General features: G+C 40.7%; 1 long non-coding RNA gene across 1 annotated transcript in view; it reads right to left on the reverse strand.

Annotated features, from left to right (window-relative positions):
- LOC145441029 (uncharacterized) overlaps positions 1-23800 on the reverse strand; it is a 416627-nt gene that overhangs the window by 354455 nt on the left and 38372 nt on the right. The gene's annotated exons all lie outside the window — the stretch shown is intronic.

Below are 23800 nucleotides of genomic sequence, written 5' to 3' on the forward strand. Positions count from 1 at the left end.
TATACCCCCCAAAATGGCTAAATCTGCCAATATCTCCTAAACTACAATAGCCAGGAATACGCCGATAGGCTCATTCGACGTAACTTTTGAATTGCTACAGTCTGGTAGCGGAGTTGTAACTGTAGGCCCTCGGAAACATAGAGAAATCTTGGTGTAATTGAACTTTTCATAAATTTTCATACCCCCCAAAATGGCTAAATCTGCCAATATCTCCTAAACTACAATAGCCAGGAATACGCCGATAGGCTCATTCGACGTAACTTTTGAATTGCTACAGTCTGGTAGCGGAGTTGTAACTGTAGGCCCTCGGGAACATAGAGAAATCTTGGTGTAATTGAACTTTTCATAAATTTTCATACCCCCCAAAATGGCTAAATCTGCCAATATCTCCTAAACTACAATAACGAGGAATACGCCGATAGGCTCATTCGATGTAACTTTTGGAGTTCTATAATCTGGTAGCGGAGTTGTAGCTGTGGGCCTTCGGGAACATAGGAAAATCTTGGTCGACTTGAACTTTTCATAAATTTTCATACCCCCCAAAATGGCTAAATCTGCCAATATCTCCTAAACTACAATAGCCAGGAATATGCCGATAGGCTCATTCGACGTAACTTTTGTATTGCTACAGTCTGGTAGCGGAGTTGTAACTGTAGGCCCTCGGGAACATAGAGAAATCTTGGTGTAATTGAACTTTTCATAAATTTTCATACCCCCCAAAATGGCTAAATCTGCCAATATCTCCTAAACTACAATAACGAGGAATACGCCGATAGGCTCATTCGATGTAACTTTCGGAGTTCTATAATCTGGTAGCGGAGTTGTAGCTGTGTGCCTTCGGGAACATAGAAAAATCTTGGTCGAATTGAACTTTTCATAAATTTTCATACCCCCCAAAATGTCTAAATCGGCCAATATCTCCTAAACTACAATAACGAGGAATACGCCGATAGGCTCATTCGATGTAACTTTCGGAGTTCTATAATCTGGTAGCGGAGTTGTAGCTGTGGGCCTTCGGGAACATAGGAAAATCTTGGTCGAATTGAACTTTTCATTAATTTTCATACCCCCCAAAATGGCTAAATCTGCCAATATCTCCTAAACTACAATAGCCAGGAATATGACGATAGGCTCATTCGACGTAACTTTTGAATTGCTACAGTCTGGTAGCGGAGTTGTAACTGTAGGCCCTCGGGAACATAGAGAAATCTTGGTGTAATTGAACTTTTCATAAATTTTCATACCCCCTAAAATGGCTAAATCTGCCAATATCTCCTAAACTACAATAGCCAGGAATACGCCGATAGGCTCATTCGACGTAACTTTTGAATTGCTACAGTCTGGTAGCGGAGTTGTAACTGTAGGCCCTCGGGAACATAGAGAAATCTTGGTGTGATTGAACTTTTCATAAATTTTCATACCCCCCAAAATGGCTAAATCTGCCAATATCTCCTAAACTACAATAGCCAGGAATACGCCGATAGGCTCATTCGACGTAACTTTTGAATTGCTACAGTCTGGTAGCGGAGTTGTAACTGTAGGCCCTCGGGAACATAGAGAAATCTTGGTGTAATTGAACTTTTCATAAATTTTCATACCCCCCAAAATGGCTAAATCTGCCAATATCTCCTAAACTACAATAGCCAGGAATATGCCGATAGGCTCATTCGACGTAACTTTTGAATTGCTACAGTCTGGTAGCGGAGTTGTAACTGTAGGCCCTCGGGAACATAGAGAAATCTTGGTGTAATTGAACTTTTCATAAATTTTCATACCCCCCAAAATGGCTAAATCTGCCAATATCTCCTAAACTACAATAGCCAGGAATATGCCGATAGGCTCATTCGACGTAACTTTTGAATTGCTACAGTCTGGTAGCGGAGTTGTAACTGTAGGCCCTCGGGAACATAGAGAAATCTTGGTGTAATTGAACTTTTCATAAATTTTCATACCCCCCAAAATGGCTAAATCTGCCAATATCTCCTAAACTACAATAGCCAGGAATATGCCGATAGGCTCATTCGACGTAACTTTTGAATTGCTACAGTCTGGTAGCGGAGTTGTAACTGTAGGCCCTGGGGAACATAGAGAAATCTTGGTGTAATTGAATTTTTCATAAATTTTCATACCCCCCAAAATGGCTAAATCTGACAATATCTCCTAAACTACAATAGCCAGGAATACGCCGATAGGCTCATTCGACGTAACTTTTGAATTGTTTCAGTCTGGTAGCGGAGTTGTAACTGTTGGCCCTCGGGAACATAGAGAAATCTTGGTGTAATTGAACTTTTCATAAATTTTCATACCCCCCAAAATGGCTAAATCTGCCAATATCTCCTAAACTACAATAGCCAGGAATACGCCGATAGGCTCATTCGACGTAACTTTTGAATTGCTACTGTCTGGTAGCGGAGTTGTAACTGTAGGCCCTCGGGAACATAGAGAAATCTTGGTGTAATTGAACTTTTCATAAATTTTCATACCCCCCAAAATGGCTAAATCTGCCAATATCTCCTAAACTACAATAGCCAGGAATATGCCGATAGGCTCATTCGACGTACCTTTTCAATTGCTACAGTCTGGTAGCGGAGTTGTAACTGTAGGCCCTCGGGAACATAGAGAAATCTTGGTGTAATTGAACTTTTCATAAATTTTCATACCCCCCAAAATGGCTAAATCTGCCAATATCTCCTAAACTACAATAGCCAGGAATATGCCGATAGGCTCATTCGACGTAACTTTTGAATTGCTACAGTCTGGTAGCGGAGTTGTAACTGTAGGCCCTCGGGAACATAGAGAAATCTTGGTATAATTGAACTTTTCATAAATTTTCATACCCCCCAAAATGGCTAAATCTGCCAATATCTCCTAAACTACAATAGCCAGGAATACGCCGATAGGCTCATTCGACGTAACTTTTGAATTGCTACAGTCTGGTAGCGGAGTTGTAACTGTAGGCCCTCGGGAACATAGAGAAATCCATGTGTAATTGAACTTTTCATAAATTTTCATACCCCCCAAAATGGCTAAATCTGCCAATATCTCCTAAACTACAATAGCCAGGAATACGCCGATAGGCTCATTCGACGTAACTTTTGAATTGCTACAGTCTGGTAGCGGAGTTGTAACTGTAGGCCCTCGGGAACATAGAGAAATCTTGGTGTAATTGAACTTTTCATAAATTTTCATACCCCCCAAAATGGCTAAATCTGCCAATATCTCCTAAACTACAATAGCCAGGAATATGCCGATAGGCTCATTCGACGTAACTTTTGAATTGCTACAGTCTGGTAGCGGAGTTGTAACTGTAGGCCCTCGGGAACATAGAGAAATCTTGGTGTAATTGAACTTTTCATAAATTTTCATACCCCCCAAAATGGCTAAATCTGCCAATATCTCCTAAACTACAATAGCCAGGAATATGCCGATAGGCTCATTCGACGTAACTTTTGAATTGCTACAGTCTGGTAGCGGAGTTATAACTGTAGGCCCTCGGGAACATAGAGAAATCTTGGTGTAATTGAACTTTTCATAAATTTTCATACCCCCCAAAATGGCTAAATCTGCCAATATCTCCTAAACTACAATAGCCAGGAATATGCCGATAGGCTCATTCGACGTAACTTTTGAATTGCTACAGTCTGGTAGCGGAGTTGTAACTGTAGGCCCTGGGGAACATAGAGAAATCTTGGTGTAATTGAATTTTTCATAAATTTTCATACCCCCCAAAATGGGTAAATCTGCCAATATCTCCTAAACTACAATAGCCAGGAATACGCCGATAGGCTCATTCGACGTAACTTTTGAATTGCTACAGTCTGGTAGCGGAGTTGTAACTGTAGGCCCTCGGGAACATAGAGAAATCTTGGTGTAATTGAACTTTTCATAAATTTTCATACCCTCCAAAATGGCTAAATCTGCCAATATCTCCTAAACTACAATAGCCAGGAATACGCCGATAGGCTCATTCGACGTAACTTTTGAATTGTTTCAGTCTGGTAGCGGAGTTGTAACTGTAGGCCCTCGGGAACATAGAGAAATCTTGGTGTAATTGAACTTTTCATAAATTTTCATACCCCCCAAAATGGCTAAATCTGCCAATATCTCCTAAACTACAATAGCCAGGAATATGCCGATAGGCTCATTCGACGTAACTTTTGAATTGCTACAGTCTGGTAGCGGAGTTATAACTGTAGGCCCTCGGGAACATAGAGAAATCTTGGTGTAATTGAACTTTTCATAAATTTTCATACCCCCCAAAATGGCTAAATCTGCCAATATCTCCTAAACTACAATAGCCAGGAATATGCCGATAGGCTCATTCGACGTAACTTTTGAATTGCTACAGTCTGGTAGCGGAGTTGTAACTGTAGGCCCTGGGGAACATAGAGAAATCTTGGTGTAATTGAATTTTTCATAAATTTTCATACCCCCCAAAATGGGTAAATCTGCCAATATCTCCTAAACTACAATAGCCAGGAATACGCCGATAGGCTCATTCGACGTAACTTTTGAATTGCTACAGTCTGGTAGCGGAGTTGTAACTGTAGGCCCTCGGGAACATAGAGAAATCTTGGTGTAATTGAACTTTTCATAAATTTTCATACCCCCCAAAATGGCTAAATCTGCCAATATCTCCTAAACTACAATAGCCAGGAATATGCCGATAGGCTCATTCGACGTAACTTTTGAATTGCTACAGTCTGGTAGCGGAGTTGTAACTGTAGGCCCTCGGGAACATAGAGAAATCTTGGTGTAATTGAACTTTTCATAAATTTTCATACCCTCCAAAATGGCTAAATCTGCCAATATCTCCTAAACTACAATAGCCAGGAATACGCCGATAGGCTCATTCGACGTAACTTTTGAATTGTTTCAGTCTGGTAGCGGAGTTGTAACTGTAGGCCCTCGGGAACATAGAGAAATCTTGGTGTAATTGAACTTTTCATAAATTTTCATACCCCCCAAAATGGCTAAATCTGCCAATATCTCCTAAACTACAATAGCCAGGAATATGCCGATAGGCTCATTCGACGTAACTTTTGAATTGCTACAGTCTGGTAGCGGAGTTGTAACTGTAGGCCCTCGGGAACATAGAGAAATCTTGGTGTAATTGAATTTTTCATAAATTTTCATACCCCCCAAAATGGCTAAATCTGCCAATATCTCCTAAACTACAATAGCCAGTAATACGCCGATAGGCTCATTCGACGTAACTTTTGAATTGCTACAGTCTGGTAGCGGAGTTGTAACTGTAGGCCCTCGGGAACATAGAGAAATCTCGGTGTAATTGAACTTTTCATAAATTTTCATACCCCCCAAAATGGCTAAAACTGCCAATATCTCCTAAACTACAATAGCCAGGAATATGCCGATAGGCTCATTCGACGTAACTTTTGAATTGCTACAGTCTGGTAGCGGAGTTGTAACTGTAGGCCCTCGGGAACATAGAGAAATCTTGGTGTAATTGAACTTTTTATAAATTTTCATACCTCCCAAAATGGCTAAATCTGCCAATATCTCCTAAACTACAATAGCCAGGAATACGCCGATAGGCTCATTCGACGTAACTTTTGAATTGTTTCAGTCTGGTAGCGGAGTTGTAACTGTAGGCCCTCGGGAACATAGAGAAATCTTGGTGTAATTGAACTTTTCATAAATTTTCGTACCCCCCAAAATGGCTAAATCTGCCAATATCTCCTAAACTACAATAGCCAGGAATACGCCGATAGGCTCATTCGACGTAACTTTTGAATTGCTACAGTCTGGTAGCGGAGTTGTAACTGTAGGCCCTCGGGAACACAGAGAAATCTTGGTGTAATTGATCTTTTCATAAATTTTCATACCCCCCAAAATGGCTAAATCTGCCAATATCTCCTAAACTACAATAGCCAGGAATATGCCGATAGGCTCATTCGACGTAACTTTTAAATTGCTACAGTCTGGTAGCGGAGTTGTAACTGTAGGCCCTCGGGAACATAGAGAAATCTTGGTGTAATTGAACTTTTCATAAATTTTCATACCCCCCAAAATGGCTAAATCTGCCAATATCTCCTAAACTACAATAGCCAGGAATATGCCGATAGGCTCATTCGACGTAACTTTTGAATTGCTACAGTCTGGTAGCGGAGTTGTAACTGTAGGCCCTCGGGAACATAGAGAAATCTTGGTGTAATTGAACTTTTCATAAATTTTCATACCCCCCGAAATGGCTAAATCTGCCAATATCTCCTAAACTACAATAGCCAGGAATATGCCGATAGGCTCATTCGACGTAACTTTTGAATTGCTACAGTCTGGTAGCGGAGTTGTAACTGTAGGCCCTCGGGAACATAGAGAAATCTTGGTGTAATTGAACTTTTCATAAATTTTCATACCCCCCAAAATGGCTAAATCTGCCAATATCTCCTAAACTACAATAGCCAGGAATACGCCGATAGGCTCATTCGACGTAACTTTTGAATTGCTACAGTCTGGTAGCGGAGTTGTAACTGTAGGCCCTCGGGAACATAGAGAAATCTTGGTGTAATTGAACTTTTCATAAATTTTCATACCCCCCAAAATGGCTAAATCTGCCAATATCTCCTAAACTACAATAGCCAGGAATATGCCGATAGTCTCATTCGACGTAACTTTTGAATTGCTACAGTCTGGTAGCGGAGTTGTAACTGTAGGCCCTCGGGAACATAGAGAAATCTTGGTGTAATTGAACTTTTCATAAATTTTCATACCCCCCAAAATGGCTAAATCTGCCAATATCTCCTAAACTACAATAGCCAGGAATACGCCGATAGGCTCATTCGACGTAACTTTTGAATTGCTACAGTCTGGTAGCGGAGTTGTAACTGTAGGCCCTCGGGAACATAGAGAAATCTTGGTGTAATTGAACTTTTCATAAATTTTCATACCCCCCAAAATGGCTAAATCTGCCAATATCTCCTAAACTACAATAGCCAGGAATACGCCGATAGGCTCAGTCGACGTAACTTTTGAATTGCTACAGTCTGGTAGCAGAGTTGTAACTGTAGGCCCTCGGGAACATAGAGAAATCTTGGTGTAATTGAACTTTTCATATATTTTCATTCCCCCCAAAATGGCTAAATCTGCCAATATCTCCTAAACTACAATAGCCAGGAATATGCCGATAGGCTCATTCGACGTAACTTTTGAATTGTTTCAGTCTGGTAGCGGAGTTGTAACTGTAGGCCCTCGGGAACATAGAGAAATCTTGGTGTAATTGAACTTTTCATAAATTTTCATACCCCCCAAAATGGCTAAATCTGCCAATATCTCCTAAACTACAATAGCCAGGAATACGCCGATAGGCTCATTCAACGTAACTTTTGAATTGCTACAGTCTGGTAGTGGAGTTGTAACTGTAGGCCCTCGGGAACATAGAGAAATCTTGGTGTAATTGAACTTTTCATAAATTTTCATACCCCCCAAAATGGCTAAATCTGCCAATATCTCCTAAACTACAATAGCCAGGAATACGCCGATAGGCTCATTCGACGTAACTTTTGAATTGCTACAGTCTGGTAGCGGAGTTGTAACTGTAGGCCCTCGGGAACATAGAGAAATCTTGGTGTAATTGAACTTTTCATAAATTTTCATACCCCCCAAAATGGCTAAATCTGCCAATATCTCCTAAACTACAATAGCCAGGAATATGCCGATAGTCTCATTCGACGTAACTTTTGAATTGCTACAGTCTGGTAGTGGAGTTGTAACTGTAGGCCCTCGGGAACATAGAGAAATCTTGGTGTAATTGAACTTTTTATAAATTTTCATACCCCCCAAAATGGCTAGATCTGTCAATATCTCCTAAACTACAATAGCCAGGAATACGCCGATAGGCTCATTCGACGTAACTTTTGAATTGTTTCAGTCTGGTAGCGGAGTTGTAACTGTAGGCCCTCGGGAACATAGAGAAATCTTGGTGTAATTGAACTTTTCATAAATTTTCATACCCCCCAAAATGGCTAAATCTGCCAATATCTCCTAAACTACAATAGCCAGGAATACGCCGATAGGCTCATTCAACGTAACTTTTGAATTGCTACAGTCTGGTAGTGGAGTTGTAACTGTAGGCCCTCGGGAACATAGAGAAATCTTGGTGTAATTGAACTTTTCATAAATTTTCATACCCCCCAAAATGGCTAAATCTGCCAATATCTCCTAAACTACAATAGCCAGGAATATGCCGATAGGCTCATTCGACGTAACTTTTAAATTGCTACAGTCTGGTAGCGGAGTTGTAACTGTAGGCCCTCGGGAACACAGAGAAATCTTGGTGTAATTGAACTTTTCATAAATTTTCATACCCCCCAAAATGGCTAAATCTGCCAATATCTCCTAAACTACAATAGCCAGGAATATGCCGATAGGCTCATTCGACGTAACTTTTGAATTGCTACAGTCTGGTAGCGGAGTTGTAACTGTAGGCCCTCGGGAACATAGAGAAATCTTGGTGTAATTGAACTTTTCATAAATTCTCATACCCCCCAAAATGGCTAAATCTGCCAATATCTCCTAAACTACAATAGCCAGGAATACGCTGATAGGCTCATTCGACGTAACTTTTGAATTGCTACAGTCTGGTAGCGGAGTTGTAACTGTAGGCCCTCGGGAACATAGAGAAATCCATGTGTAATTGAACTTTTCATAAATTTTCATACCCCCCAAAATGGCTAAATCTGCCAATATCTCCTAAACTACAATAGCCAGGAATACGCCGATAGGCTCATTCGACGTAACTTTTGAATTGCTACAGTCTGGTAGCGGAGTTGTAACTGTAGGCCCTCGGGAACATAGAGAAATCTTGGTGTAATTGAACTTTTCATAAATTTTCATACCCCCCAAAATGGCTAAATCTGCCAATATCTCCTAAACTACAATAGCCAGGAATACGCCGATAGGCTCATTCGACGTAACTTTTGAATTGCTACAGTCTGGTAGCGGAGTTGTAACTGTAGGCCCTCGGGAACATAGAGAAATCTTGGTGTAATTGAACTTTTCATAAATTTTCATACCCCCCAAAATGGCTAAATCTGCGAATATCTCCTAAACTACAATAGCCAGGAATACGCCGATAGGCTCATTCGACGTAACTTTTGAATTGCTACAGTCTGGTAGCGGAGTTGTAACTGTAGGCCCTCGGGAACATAGAGAAATCTTGGTGTAATTGAACTTTTCATAAATTTTCATACCCCCCAAAATGGCTAAATCTGCCAATATCTCCTAAACTACAATAGCCAGGAATACGCCGATAGGCTCATTCGACGTAACTTTTGAATTGCTACAGTCTGGTAGCGGAGTTGTAACTGTAGGCCCTCGGGAACATAGAGAAATCCATGTGTAATTGAACTTTTCATAAATTTTCATACCCCCCAAAATGGCTAAATCTGCCAATATCTCCTAAACAACAATAGCCAGGAATACGAAGATAGGCTCATTCGACGTAACTTTTGAATTGCTACAGTCTGGTAGCGGAGTTGTAACTGTAGGCCCTCGGGAACATAGAGAAATCTTGGTGTAATTGAACTTTTCATAAATTTTCATACCCCCCAAAATGGCTAAATCTGCCAATATCTCCTAAACTACAATAGCCAGGAATATGCCGATAGGCTCATTCGACGTAACTTTTGAATTGCTACAGTCTGGTAGCGGAGTTGTAACTGTAGGCCCTCGGGAACATAGAGAAATCTTGGTGTAATTGAACTTTTCATAAATTTTCATACCCCCCAAAATGGCTAAATCTGCCAATATCTCCTAAACTACAATAGCCAGGAATATGCCGATAGGCTCATTCGACGTAACTTTTGAATTGCTACAGTCTGGTAGCGGAGTTGTGACTGTAGGCCCTCGGGAACATAGAGAAATCTTGGTGTAATTGAACTTTTCATAAATTTTCATACCCCCCAAAATGGCTAAATCTGCCAATATCTCCTAAACTACAATAGCCAGGAATATGCCGATAGGCTCATTCGACGTAACTTTTGAATTGCTACAGTCTGGTAGCGGAGTTGTAACTGTAGGCCCTCGGGAACATAGAGAAATCTTGGTGTAATTGAACTTTTCATAAATTTTCATACCCCCCAAAATGGCTAAATCTGCCAATATCTCCTAAACTACAATAGCCAGGAATATGCCGATAGGCTCATTCGACGTAACTTTTGAATTGCTACAGTCTGGTAGCGGAGTTGTAACTGTAGGCCCTCGGGAACATAGAGAAATCTTGGTGTAATTGAACTTTTCATAAATTTTCGTACCCCCCAAAATGGCTAAATCTGCCAATATCTCCTAAACTACAATAGCCAGGAATACGCCGATAGGCTCATTCGACGTAACTTTTGAATTGCTACAGTCTGGTAGCGGAGTTGTAACTCTAGGCCCTCGGGAACACAGAGAAATCTTGGTGTAATTGATCTTTTCATAAATTTTCATACCCCCCAAAATGGCTAAATCTGCCAATATCTCCTAAACTACAATAGCCAGGAATATGCCGATAGGCTCATTCGACGTAACTTTTAAATTGCTACAGTCTGGTAGCGGAGTTGTAACTGTAGGCCCTCGGGAACATAGAGAAATCTTGGTGTAATTGAACTTTTCATAAATTTTCATACCCCACAAAATGGCTAAATCTGCCAATATCTCCTAAACTACAATAGCCAGGAATATGCCGATAGGCTCATTCGACGTAACTTTTGAATTGCTACAGTCTGGTAGCGGAGTTGTAACTGTAGGCCCTCGGGAACATAGAGAAATCTTGGTGTAATTGAACTTTTCATAAATTTTCATACCCCCCGAAATGGCTAAATCTGCCAATATCTCCTAAACTACAATAGCCAGGAATATGCCGATAGGCTCATTCGACGTAACTTTTGAATTGCTACAGTCTGGTAGCGGAGTTGTAACTGTAGGCCCTCGGGAACATAGAGAAATCTTGGTGTAATTGAACTTTTCATAAATTTTCATACCCCCCAAAATGGCTAAATCTGCCAATATCTCCTAAACTACAATAGCCAGGAATACGCCGATAGGCTCATTCGACGTAACTTTTGAATAGCTACAGTCTGGTAGCGGAGTTGTAACTGTAGGCCCTCGGGAACATAGAGAAATCTTGGTGTAATTGAACTTTTCATAAATTTTCATACCCCCCAAAATGGCTAAATCTGCCAATATCTCCTAAACTACAATAGCCAGGAATATGCCGATAGTCTCATTCGACGTAACTTTTGAATTGCTACAGTCTGGTAGCGGAGTTGTAACTGTAGGCCCTCGGGAACATAGAGAAATCTTGGTGTAATTGAACTTTTCATAAATTTTCATACCCCCCAAAATGGCTAAATCTGCCAATATCTCCTAAACTACAATAGCCAGGAATACGCCGATAGGCTCATTCGACGTAACTTTTGAATTGCTACAGTCTGGTAGCGGAGTTGTAACTGTAGGCCCTCGGGAACATAGAGAAATCTTGGTGTAATTGAACTTTTCATAAATTTTCATACCCCCCAAAATGGCTAAATCTGCCAATATCTCCTAAACTACAATAGCCAGGAATACGCCGATAGGCTCAGTCGACGTAACTTTTGAATTGCTACAGTCTGGTAGCAGAGTTGTAACTGTAGGCCCTCGGGAACATAGAGAAATCTTGGTGTAATTGAACTTTTCATATATTTTCATTCCCCCCAAAATGGCTAAATCTGCCAATATCTCCTAAACTACAATAGCCAGGAATATGCCGATAGGCTCATTCGACGTAACTTTTGAATTGCTACAGTCTGGTAGCGGAGTTGTAACTGTAGGCCCTCGGGAACATAGAGAAATCTTGGTGTAATTGAACTTTTCATAAATTTTCATACTCCCCAAAATGGCTAAATCTGCCAATATCTCCTAAACTACGAAAGCCAGGAATACGCCGATAGGCTCATTCGACGTAACTTTTAAATTGCTACAGTCTGGTAGCGGAGTTGTAACTGTAGGCCCTCGGGAACATAGAGAAATCTTGGTGTAATTGAACTTTTCATAAATTTTCATACCCCCCAAAATGGCTAAATCTGCCAATATCTCCTAAACTACAATAGCCAGGAATATGCCGATAGGCTCATTCGACGTAACTTTTGAATTGCTACAGTCTGGTAGCGGAGTTGTAACTGTAGGCCCTCGGGAACATAGAGAAATCTTGGTGTAATTGAACTTTTTATAAATTTTCATACCCCCCAAAATGGCTAGATCTGTCAATATCTCCTAAACTACAATAGCCAGGAATACGCCGATAGGCTCATTCGACGTAACTTTTGAATTGTTTCAGTCTGGTAGCGGAGTTGTAACTGTAGGCCCTCGGGAACATAGAGAAATCTTGGTGTAATTGAACTTTTCATAAATTTTCATACCCCCCAAAATGGCTAAATCTGCCAATATCTCCTAAACTACAATAGCCAGGAATACGCCGATAGGCTCATTCAACGTAACTTTTGAATTGCTACAGTCTGGTAGTGGAGTTGTAACTGTAGGCCCTCGGGAACATAGAGAAATCTTGGTGTAATTGAACTTTTCATAAATTTTCTTACCCCCCAAAATGGCTAAATCTGCCAATATCTCCTAAACTACAATAGCCAGGAATATGCCGATAGGCTCATTCGACGTAACTTTTAAATTGCTACAGTCTGGTAGCGGAGTTGTAACTGTAGGCCCTCGGGAACACAGAGAAATCTTGGTGTAATTGAACTTTTCATAAATTTTCATACCCCCCAAAATGGCTAAATCTGCCAATATCTCCTAAACTACAATAGCCAGGAATATGCCGATAGGCTCATTCGACGTAGCTTTTGAATTGCTACAGTCTGGTAGCGGAGTTGTAACTGTAGGCCCTCGGGAACATAGAGAAATCTTGGTGTAATTGAACTTTTCATAAATTTTCATACCACCCAAAATGGCTAAATCTGCCAATATCTCCTAAACTACAATAGCCAGGAATACGCCGATAGGCTCATTCGACGTAAATTTTGAATTGCTACAGTCTGGTAGCGGAGTTGTAACTGTAGGCCCTCGGGAACATAGAGAAATCCATGTGTAATTGAACTTTTCATAAATTTTCATACCCCCCAAAATGGCTAAATCTGCCAATATCTCCTAAACTACAATAGCCAGGAATACGCCGATAGGCTCATTCGACGTAACTTTTGAATTGCTACAGTCTGGTAGCGGAGTTGTAACTGTAGGCCCTCGGGAACATAGAGAAATCTTGGTGTAATTGAACTTTTCATAAATTTTCATACCCCCCAAAATGGCTAAATCTGCCAATATCTCCTAAACTACAATAGCCAGGAATACGCCGATAGGCTCATTCGACGTAACTTTTGAATTGCTACAGTCTGGTAGCGGAGTTGTAACTGTAGGCCCTCGGGAACATAGAGAAATCTTGGTGTAATTGAACTTTTCATAAATTTTCATACCCCCCAAAATGGCTAAATCTGCCAATATCTCCTAAACTACAATAGCCAGGAATACGCCGATAGGCTCATTCGACGTAACTTTTGAATTGCTACAGTCTGGTAGCGGAGTTGTAACTGTAGGCCCTCGGGAACATAGAGAAATCTTGGTGTAATTGAACTTTTCATAAATTTTCATACCCCCCAAAATGGCTAAATCTGCCAATATCTCCTAAACTACAATAGCCAGGAATACGCCGATAGGCTCATTCGACGTAACTTTTGAATTGCTACAGTCTGGTAGCGGAGTTGTAACTGTAGGCCCTCGGGAACATAGAGAAATCCATGTGTAATTGAACTTTTCATAAATTTTCATACCCCCCAAAATGGCTAAATCTGCCAATATCTCCTAAACAACAATAGCCAGGAATACGAAGATAGGCTCATTCGACGTAACTTTTGAATTGCTACAGTCTGGTAGCGGAGTTGTAACTGTAGGCCCTCGGGAACATAGAGAAATCTTGGTGTAATTGAACTTTTCATAAATTTTCATACCCCCCAAAATGGCTAAATCTGCCAATATCTCCTAAACTACAATAGCCACGAATATGCCGATAGGCTCATTCGACGTAACTTTTGAATTGCTACAGTCTGGTAGCGGAGTTGTAACTGTAGGCCCTCGGGAACATAGAGAAATCTTGGTGTAATTGAACTTTTCATAAATTTTCATACCCCCCAAAATGGCTAAATCTGCCAATATCTCCTAAACTACAATAGCCAGGAATATGCCGATAGGCTCATTCGACGTAACTTTTGAATTGCTACAGTCTGGTAGCGGAGTTGTGACTGTAGGCCCTCGGGAACATAGAGAAATCTTGGTGTAATTGAACTTTTCATAAATTTTCATACCCCCCAAAATGGCTAAATCTGCCAATATCTCCTAAACTACAATAGCCAGGAATATGCCGATAGGCTCATTCGACGTAACTTTTGAATTGCTACAGTCTGGTAGCGGAGTTGTAACTGTAGGCCCTCGGGAACATAGAGAAATCTTGGTGTAATTGAATTTTTCATAAATTTTCATACCCCCCAAAATGGCTAAATCTGCCAATATCTCCTAAACTACAATAGCCAGGAATACGCCGATAGGCTCATTCGACGTAACTTTTGAATTGCTACAGTCTGGTAGCGGAGTTGTAACTGTAGGCCCTCGGGAACATAGAGAAATCTTGGTGTAATTGAACTTTTCATAAATTTTCATACCCCCCAAAATGGCTAAATCTGCCAATATCTCCTAAACTACAATAGCCAGGAATATGCCGATAAGCTCATTCGACGTAACTTTTGAATTGCTACAGTCTGGTAGCGGAGTTGTAACTGTAGGCCCTCGGGAACATAGAGAAATCTTGGTTTAATTGAACTTTTCATAAATTTTCATACCCCCCAAAATGGCTAAATCTGCCAATATCTCCTAAACTACAATAGCCAGGAATACGCCGATAGGCTCATTCGACGTAACTTTTGAATTGTTTCAGTCTGGTAGCGGAGTTGTAACTGTAGGCCCTCGGGAACATAGAGAAATCTTGGTGTAATTGAACTTTTCATAAATTTTCGTACCCCCCAAAATGGCTAAATCTGCCAATATCTCCTAAACTACAATAGCCAGGAATACGCCGATAGGCTCATTCGACGTAACTTTTCAATTGCTACAGTCTGGTAGCGGAGTTGTAACTGTAGGCCCTCGGGAACATAGAGAAATCTTGGTGTAATTGAACTTTTCATAAATTTTCATACCCCCCAAAATGGCTAAATCTGCCAATATCTCCTAAACTACAATAGCCAGGAATATGCCGATAGGCTCATTCGACGTAACTTTTAAATTGCTACAGTCTGGTAGCGGAGTTGTAACTGTAGGCCCTCGGGAACATAGAGAAATCTTGGTGTAATTGAACTTTTCATAAATTTTCATACCCCCCAAAATGGCTAAATCTGCCAATATCTCCTAAACTACAATAGCCAGGAATATGCCGATAGGCTCATTCGACGTAACTTTTGAATTGCTACAGTCTGGTAGCGGAGTTGTAACTGTAGGCCCTCGGGAACATAGAGAAATCTTGGTGTAATTGAACTTTTCATAAATTTTCATACCCCCCAAAATGGCTAAATCTGCCAATATCTCCTAAACTACAATAGCCAGGAATATGCTGATAGGCTCATTCGACGTAACTTTTGAATTGCTACAGTCTGGTAGCGGAGTTGTAACTGTAGGCCCTCGGGAACATAGAGAAATCTTGGTGTAATTGAACTTTTCATAAATTTTCATACCCCCCAAAATGGCTAAATCTGCTAATATCTCCTAAACTACAATAGCCAGGAATATGCCGATAGGCTCATTCGACGTAACTTTTGAATTGCTACAGTCTGGTAGCGGAGTTGTAACTGTAGGCCTTCGGGAACATAGAGAAATCTTGGTGTAATTGAACTTTTCATAAATTTTCATACCCCCCAAAATGGCTAAATCTGCCAATATCTCCTAAACTACAATGGCCAGGAATATGCCGATAGGCTCATTCGACGTAACTTTTAAATTGCTACAGTCTGGTAGCGGAGTTGTAACTGTAGGCCCTCGGGAACATAGAGAAATCTTGGTGTAATTGAACTTTTCATAAATTTTCATACCCCCCAAAATGGCTAAATCTGCCAATATCTCCTAAACTACAATAGCCAGGAATATGCCGATAGGCTCATTCGACGTAACTTTTGAATTGCTACAGTCTGGTAGCGGAGTTGTAACTGTAGGCCCTCGGGAACATAGAGAAATCTTGGTGTAATTGAACTTTTCATAAATTTTCATACTCCCCAAAATGGCTAAATCTGCCAATATCTCCTAAACTACAATAGCCAGGAATACGCCGATAGGCTCATTCGACGTAACTTTTGAATTGCTACAGTCTGGTAGCGGAGTTGTAACTGTAGGCCCTCGGGAACATAGAGAAATCCATGTGTAATTGAACTTTTCATAAATTTTCATACCCCCCAAAATGGCTAAATCTGCCAATATCTCCTAAACAACAATAGCCAGGAATACGAAGATAGGCTCCTTCGACGTAACTTTTGAATTGCTACAGTCTGGTAGCGGAGTTGTAACTGTAGGCCCTCGGGAACATAGAGAAATCTTGGTGTAATTGAACTTTTCATAAATTTTCATACCCCCCCAAATGGCAAAATCTGCCAATATCTCCTAAACTACAATAGCCAGGAATATGCCGATAGGCTCATTCGACGTAACTTTTGAATTGCTACAGTCTGGTAGCGGAGTTGTAACTGTAGGCCCTCGGGAACATAGAGAAATCTTGGTGTAATTGAACTTTTCATAAATTTTCATACCCCCCAAAATGGCTAAATCTGCCAATATCTCCTAAACTACAATAGCCAGGAATATGCCGATAGGCTCATTCGACGTAACTTTTGAATTGCTACAGTCTGGTAGCGGAGTTGTAACTGTAGGCCCTCGGGAACATAGAGAAATCTTGGTGTAATTGAACTTTTCATAAATTTTCATACCCCCCAAAATGGCTAAATCTGCCAATATCTCCTAAACTACAATAGCCAGGAATATGCCGATAGGCTCATTCGACGTAACTTTTAAATTGCTACAGTCTGGTAGCGGGGTTGTAACTGTAGGCCCTCGGGAACATAGAGAAATCTTGGTGTAATTGAACTTTTCATAAATTTTCATACCCCCCAAAATGGCTAAATCTGCCAATATCTCCTAAACTACAATAGCCAGGAATATGCCGATAGGCTCATTCGACGTAACTTTTGAATTGCTACAGTCTGGTAGCGGAGTTGTAACTGTAGGCCCTCGGGAACATAGAGAAATCTTGGTGTAATTGAACTTTTCATAAATTTTCACACCCCCCAAAATGGCTAAATCTGCCAATATCTCCTAAACTACAATAGCCAGGAATATGCCGATAGGCTCATTCGACGTAACTATTGAATTGCTACAGTCTGGTAGCGGAGTTGTAACTGTAGGCCCTCGGGAACATAGAGAAATCTTGGTGTAATTGAACTTTTCATAAATTTTCATACCCCCCAAAATGGCTAAATCTGCCAATATCTCCTAAACTACAATAGCCAGGAATACGCCGATAGGCTCATTCGACGTAACTTTTGAATTGCTACAGTCTGGTAGCGGAGTTGTAACTGTAGGCCCTCTGTAACATAGAGAAATCTTGGTGTAATTGAACTTTTCATAAATTTTCATACCCCCCAAAATGGCTAAATCTGCCAATATCTCCTAAACTACAATAGCCAGGAATATGCCGATAGGCTCATTCGACGTAACTTTTGAATTGCTACAGTCTGGTAGCGGAGTTGTAACTGTAGGCCCTCGGGAACATAGAGAAATCTTGGTGTAATTGAACTTTTCATAAATTTTCATACCCCCCAAAATGGCTAAATCTGCCAATATCTCCTAAACTACAATAGCCAGGAATATGCCGATTGCCTCATTCGACGTAACTTTTAAATTGCTACAGTCTGGTAGCGGAGTTGTAACTGTAGGCCCTCGGGAACATAGAGAAATCTTGGTGTAATTGAACTTTTCATAAATTTTCATACCCCCCAAAATGGCTAAATCTGCCAATATCTCCTAAACTACAATAGCCAGGAATATGCCGATAGGCTCATTCGACGTAACTTTTGAATTGCTACAGTCTGGTAGCGGAGTTGTAACTGTAGGCCCTCGGGAACATAGAGAAATCTTGGTGTAATTGAACTTTTCATAAATTATCATACCCCCCAAAATGGCAAAATCTGCCAATATCTCCTAAACTACAATAGCCAGGAATATGCCGATAGGCTCATTCGACGTAACTTTTGAATTGCTACAGTCTGGTAGCGGAGTTGTAACTGTAGGCCCTCGGGAACATAGAGAAATCTTGGTGTAATTGAACTTTTCATAAATTATCATACCCCCCAAAATGGCTAAATCTGCCAATATCTCCTAAACTACAATAGCCAGGAATATGCCGATAGGCTCATTCGACGTAACTTTTGAATTGCTACAGTCTGGTAGCGGAGTTGTAACTGTAGGCCCTCGGGAACATAGAGAAATCTTGGTGTAATTGAACTTTTCATAAATTTTCATACCCCCCAAAATGGCTAAATCTGCCAATATCTCCTAAACTACGATAGCCAGGAATATGCCGATAGGCTCATTCGACGTAACTTTTGAATTGCTACAGTCTGGTAGCGGAGTTGTAACTGTAGGCCCTCGGGAACATAGAGAAATCTTGGTGTAATTGAACTTTTCATAAATTATCATACCCCCCAAAATGGCAAAATCTGCCAATATCTCCTAAACTACAATAGCCAGGAATATGCCGATTGGCTCATTCGACGTAACTTTTGAATTGCTACAGTCTGGTAGCGGAGTTGTAACTGTAGGCCCTCGGGAACATAGAGAAATCTTGGTGTAATTGAACTTTTCATAAATTTTCATACCCCCCAAAATTGCTAAATCTGCCAATATCTCCTAAACTACAATAGCCAGGAATATGCCGATAGACTCATTCGACGTAACTTTTGAATTGCTACAGTCTGGTAGCGGAGTTGTAACTGTAGGCCCTCGGGAACATAGAGAAATCTTGGTGTAATTGAACTTTTCGTAAATTTTCATACCCCCCAAAATGGCTAAATCTGCCAATATCTCCTAAACTACAATAGCCAGGAATATGCCGATAGGCTCATTCGACGTAACTTTTGAATTGCTACAGTCTGGTAGCGGAGTTGTAACTGTAGGCCCTCGGGAACATAGAGAAATCTTGGTGTAATTGAACTTTTCATAAATTTTCATACCCCCCTAAATGGCTAAATCTGCCAATGTCTCCTAAACTACAATAGCCAGGAATATGCCGATAGGCTCATTCGACGTAACTTTTGAATTGCTACAGTCTGGTAGCGGAGTTGTAACTATAGACCCTCGGGAACATAGAGAAATCTTGGTGTAATTGAACTTTTCATAAATTTTCATACCCCCCAAAATGGCTAAATCTGCCAATATCTCTTAAACTACAATAGCCAGGAATACGCCGATAGGCTCATTCGACGTAACTTTTGAATTGCTACAGTCTGGTAGCGGAGTTGTAACTGTAGGCCCTCGGGAACATAGAGAAATCTTGGTGTAATTGAACTTTTCATAAATTTTCATACCCCCCAAAATGGCTAAATCTGCCAATATCTCCTAAACTACAATAGCCAGGAATATGCCGATAGGCTCATTCGACGTAACTTTTGAATTGCTACAGTCTGGTAGCGGAGTTGTAACTGTAGGCCCTCGGGAACATAGAGAAATCTTGGTTTAATTGAACTTTTCATAAATTTTCATACCCCCCAAAATGGCTAAATCTGCCAATATCTCCTAAACTACAATAGCCAGGAATACGCCGATAGGCTCATTCGACGTAACTTTTGAATTGTTTCAGTCTGGTAGCGGAGTTGTAACTGTAGGCCCTCGGGAACATAGAGAAATCTTGGTGTAATTGAACTTTTCATAAATTTTCGTACCCCCCAAAATGGCTAAATCTGCCAATATCTCCTAAACTACAATAGCCAGGAATACGCCGATAGGCTCATTCGACGTAACTTTTCAATTGCTACAGTCTGGTAGCGGAGTTGTAACTGTAGGCCCTCGGGAACATAGAGAAATCTTGGTGTAATTGAACTTTTCATAAATTTTCATACCCCCCAAAATGGCTAAATCTGCCAATATCTCCTAAACTACAATAGCCAGGAATATGCCGATAGGCTCATTCGACGTAACTTTTAAATTGCTACAGTCTGGTAGCGGAGTTGTAACTGTAGGCCCTCGGGAACATAGAGAAATCTTGGTGTAATTGAACTTTTCATAAATTTTCATATCCCCCAAAATGGCTAAATCTGCCAATATCTCCTAAACTACAATAGCCAGGAATATGCCGATAGGCTCATTCGACGTAACTTTTGAATTGCTACAGTCTGGTAGCGGAGTTGTAACTGTAGGCCCTCGGGAACATAGAGAAATCTTGGTGTAATTGAACTTTTCATAAATTTTCATACCCCCCAAAATGGCTAAATCTGCCAATATCTCTTAAACTACAATAGCCAGGAATATGCCGATAGGCTCATTCGACGTAACTTTTGAATTGCTACAGTCTGGTAGCGGAGTTGTGACTGTAGGCCCTCGGGAACATAGAGAAATCTTGGTGTAATTGAACTTTTCATAAATTTTCATACCCCCCAAAATGGCTAAATCTGCCAATATCTCCTAAACTACAATAGCCAGGAATATGCCGATAGGCTCATTCGACGTAACTTTTGAATTGCTACAGTCTGGTAGCGGAGTTGTAACTGTAGGCCCTCGGGAACATAGAGAAATCTTGGTGTAATTGAATTTTTCATAAATTTTCATACCCCCCAAAATGGCTAAATCTGCCAATATCTCCTAAACTACAATAGCCAGGAATACGCCGATAGGCTCATTCGACGTAACTTTTGAATTGCTACAGTCTGGTAGCGGAGTTGTAACTGTAGGCCCTCGGGAACATAGAGAAATCTTGGTGTAATTGAACTTTTCATAAATTTTCATACCCCCCAAAATGGCTAAATCTGCCAATATCTCCTAAACTACAATAGCCAGGAATATGCCGATAGGCTCATTCGACGTAACTTTTGAATTGCTACAGTCTGGTAGCGGAGTTGTAACTGTAGGCCCTCGGGAACATAGAGAAATCTTGGTTTAATTGAACTTTTCATAAATTTTCATACCCCCCAAAATGGCTAAATCTGCCAATATCTCCTAAACTACAATAGCCAGGAATACGCCGATAGGCTCATTCGACGTAACTTTTCAATTGCTACAGTCTGGTAGCGGAGTTGTAACTGTAGGCCCTCGGGAACATAGAGAAATCTTGGTGTAATTGAACTTTTCATAAATTTTCATACCCCCCAAAATGGCTAAATCTGCCAATATCTCCTAAACTACAATAGCCAGGAATATGCCGATAGGCTCATTCGACGTAACTTTTAAATTGCTACAGTCTGGTAGCGGAGTTGTAACTGTAGGCCCTCGGGAACATAGAGAAATCTTGGTGTAATTGAACTTTTCATAAATTTTCATACCCCCCAAAATGGCTAAATCTGCCAATATCTCCTAAACTACAATAGCCAGGAATATGCCGATAGGCTCATTCGACGTAACTTTTGAATTGCTACAGTCTGGTAGCGGAGTTGTAACTGTAGGCCCTCGGGAACATAGAGAAATCTTGGTGTAATTGAACTTTTCATAAATTTTCATACCCCCCAAAATGGCTAAATCTGCCAATATCTCCTAAACTACAATAGCCAGGAATATGCTGATAGGCTCATTCGACGTAACTTTTGAATTGCTACAGTCTGGTAGCGGAGTTGTAACTGTAGGCCCTCGGGAACATAGAGAAATCTTGGTGTAATTGAACTTTTCATAAATTTTCATACCCCGCAAAATGGCTAAATCTGCCAATATCTCCTAAACTACAATAGCCAGGAATACGCCGATAGGCTCATTCGACGTAACTTTTGAATTGCTACAGTCTGGTAGCGGAGTTGTAACTGTAGGCCCTCGGGAACATAGAGAAATCCATGTGTAATTGAACTTTTCATAAATTTTCATACCCCCCAAAAAGGCTAAATCTGCCAATATCTCCTAAACAACAATACCCAGGAATACGAAGATAGGCTCCTTCGACGTAACTTTTGAATTGCTACAGTCTGGTAGCGGAGTTGTAACTGTAGGCCCTCGGGAACATAGAGAAATCTTGGTGTAATTGAACTTTTCATAAATTTTCATACCCCCCCAAATGGCAAAATCTGCCAATATCTCCTAAACTACAATAGCCAGGAATATGCCGATAGGCTCATTCGACGTAACTTTTGAATTGCTACAGTCTGGTAGCGGAGTTGTAACTGTAGGCCCTCGGGAACATAGAGAAATCTTGGTGTAATTGAACTTTTCATAAATTTTCATACCCCCCAAAATGGCTAAATCTGCCAATATCTCCTAAACTACAATAGCCAGGAATATGCCGATAGGCTCATTCGACGTAACTTTTGAATTGCTACAGTCTGGTAGCGGAGTTGTAACTGTAGGCCCTCGGGAACATAGAGAAATCTTGGTGTAATTGAACTTTTCATAAATTTTCATACCCCCCAAAATGGCTAAATCTGCCAATATCTCCTAAACTACAATAGCCAGGAATATGCCGATAGGCTCATTCGACGTAACTTTTGAATTGCTACAGTCTGGTAGCGGAGTTGTAACTGTAGGCCCTCGGGAACATAGAGAAATCTTGGTGTAATTGAACTTTTCATAAATTTTCATACCCCCAAAAATGGCTAAATCTGCCAATATCTCCTAAACTACAATAGCCAGGAATATGCCGATAGGCTCATTCGACGTAACTTTTGAATTGCTACAGTCTGGTAGCGGAGTTGTAACTGTAGGCCCTCGGGAACATAGAGAAATCTTGGTGTAATTGAACTTTTCATAAATTTTCATACCCCCCAAAATGGCTAAATCTGCCAATATCTCCTAAACTACAATAGCCAGGAATATGCCGATTGCCTCATTCGACGTAACTTTTAAATTGCTACAGTCTGGTAGCGGAGTTGTAACTGTAGGCCCTCGGGAACATAGAGAAATCTTGGTGTAATTGAACTTTTCATAAATTTTTATACCCCCCAAAATGGCTAAATCTGCCAATATCTCCTAAACTACAATAGCCAGGAATATGCCGATAGGCTCATTCGACGTAACTTTTGAATTGCTACAGTCTGGTAGCGGAGTTGTAACTGTAGGCCCTCGGGAACATAGAGAAATCTTGGTGTAATTGAACTTTTCATAAATTTTCATACCCCCCAAAATGGCTAAATCTGCCAATATCTCCTAAACTACAATAGCCAGGAATATGCCGATAGGCTCATTCGACGTAACTTTTGAATTGCTACAGTCTGGTAGCGGAGTTGTAACTGTAGGCCCTCGGGAACATAGAGAAATCTTGGTGTAATTGAACTTTTCATAAATTATCATACCCCCCAAAATGGCAAAATCTGCCAATATCTCCTAAACTACAATAGCCAGGAATATGCCGATTGGCTCATTCGACGTAACTTTTGAATTGCTACAGTCTGGTAGCGGAGTTGTAACTGTAGGCCCTCGGGAACATAGAGAAATCTTGGTGTAATTGAACTTTTCATAAATTTTCATACCCCCCAAAATTGCTAAATCTGCCAATATCTCCTAAACTACAATAGCCAGGAATATGCCGATAGACTCATTCGACGTA

This window comes from Botryllus schlosseri, chromosome 6, assembly GCF_051294905.1.
Source record: "Botryllus schlosseri isolate E-star chromosome 6, Bs_hap1, whole genome shotgun sequence".
NCBI lineage: Eukaryota > Metazoa > Chordata > Ascidiacea > Stolidobranchia > Styelidae > Botryllus > Botryllus schlosseri.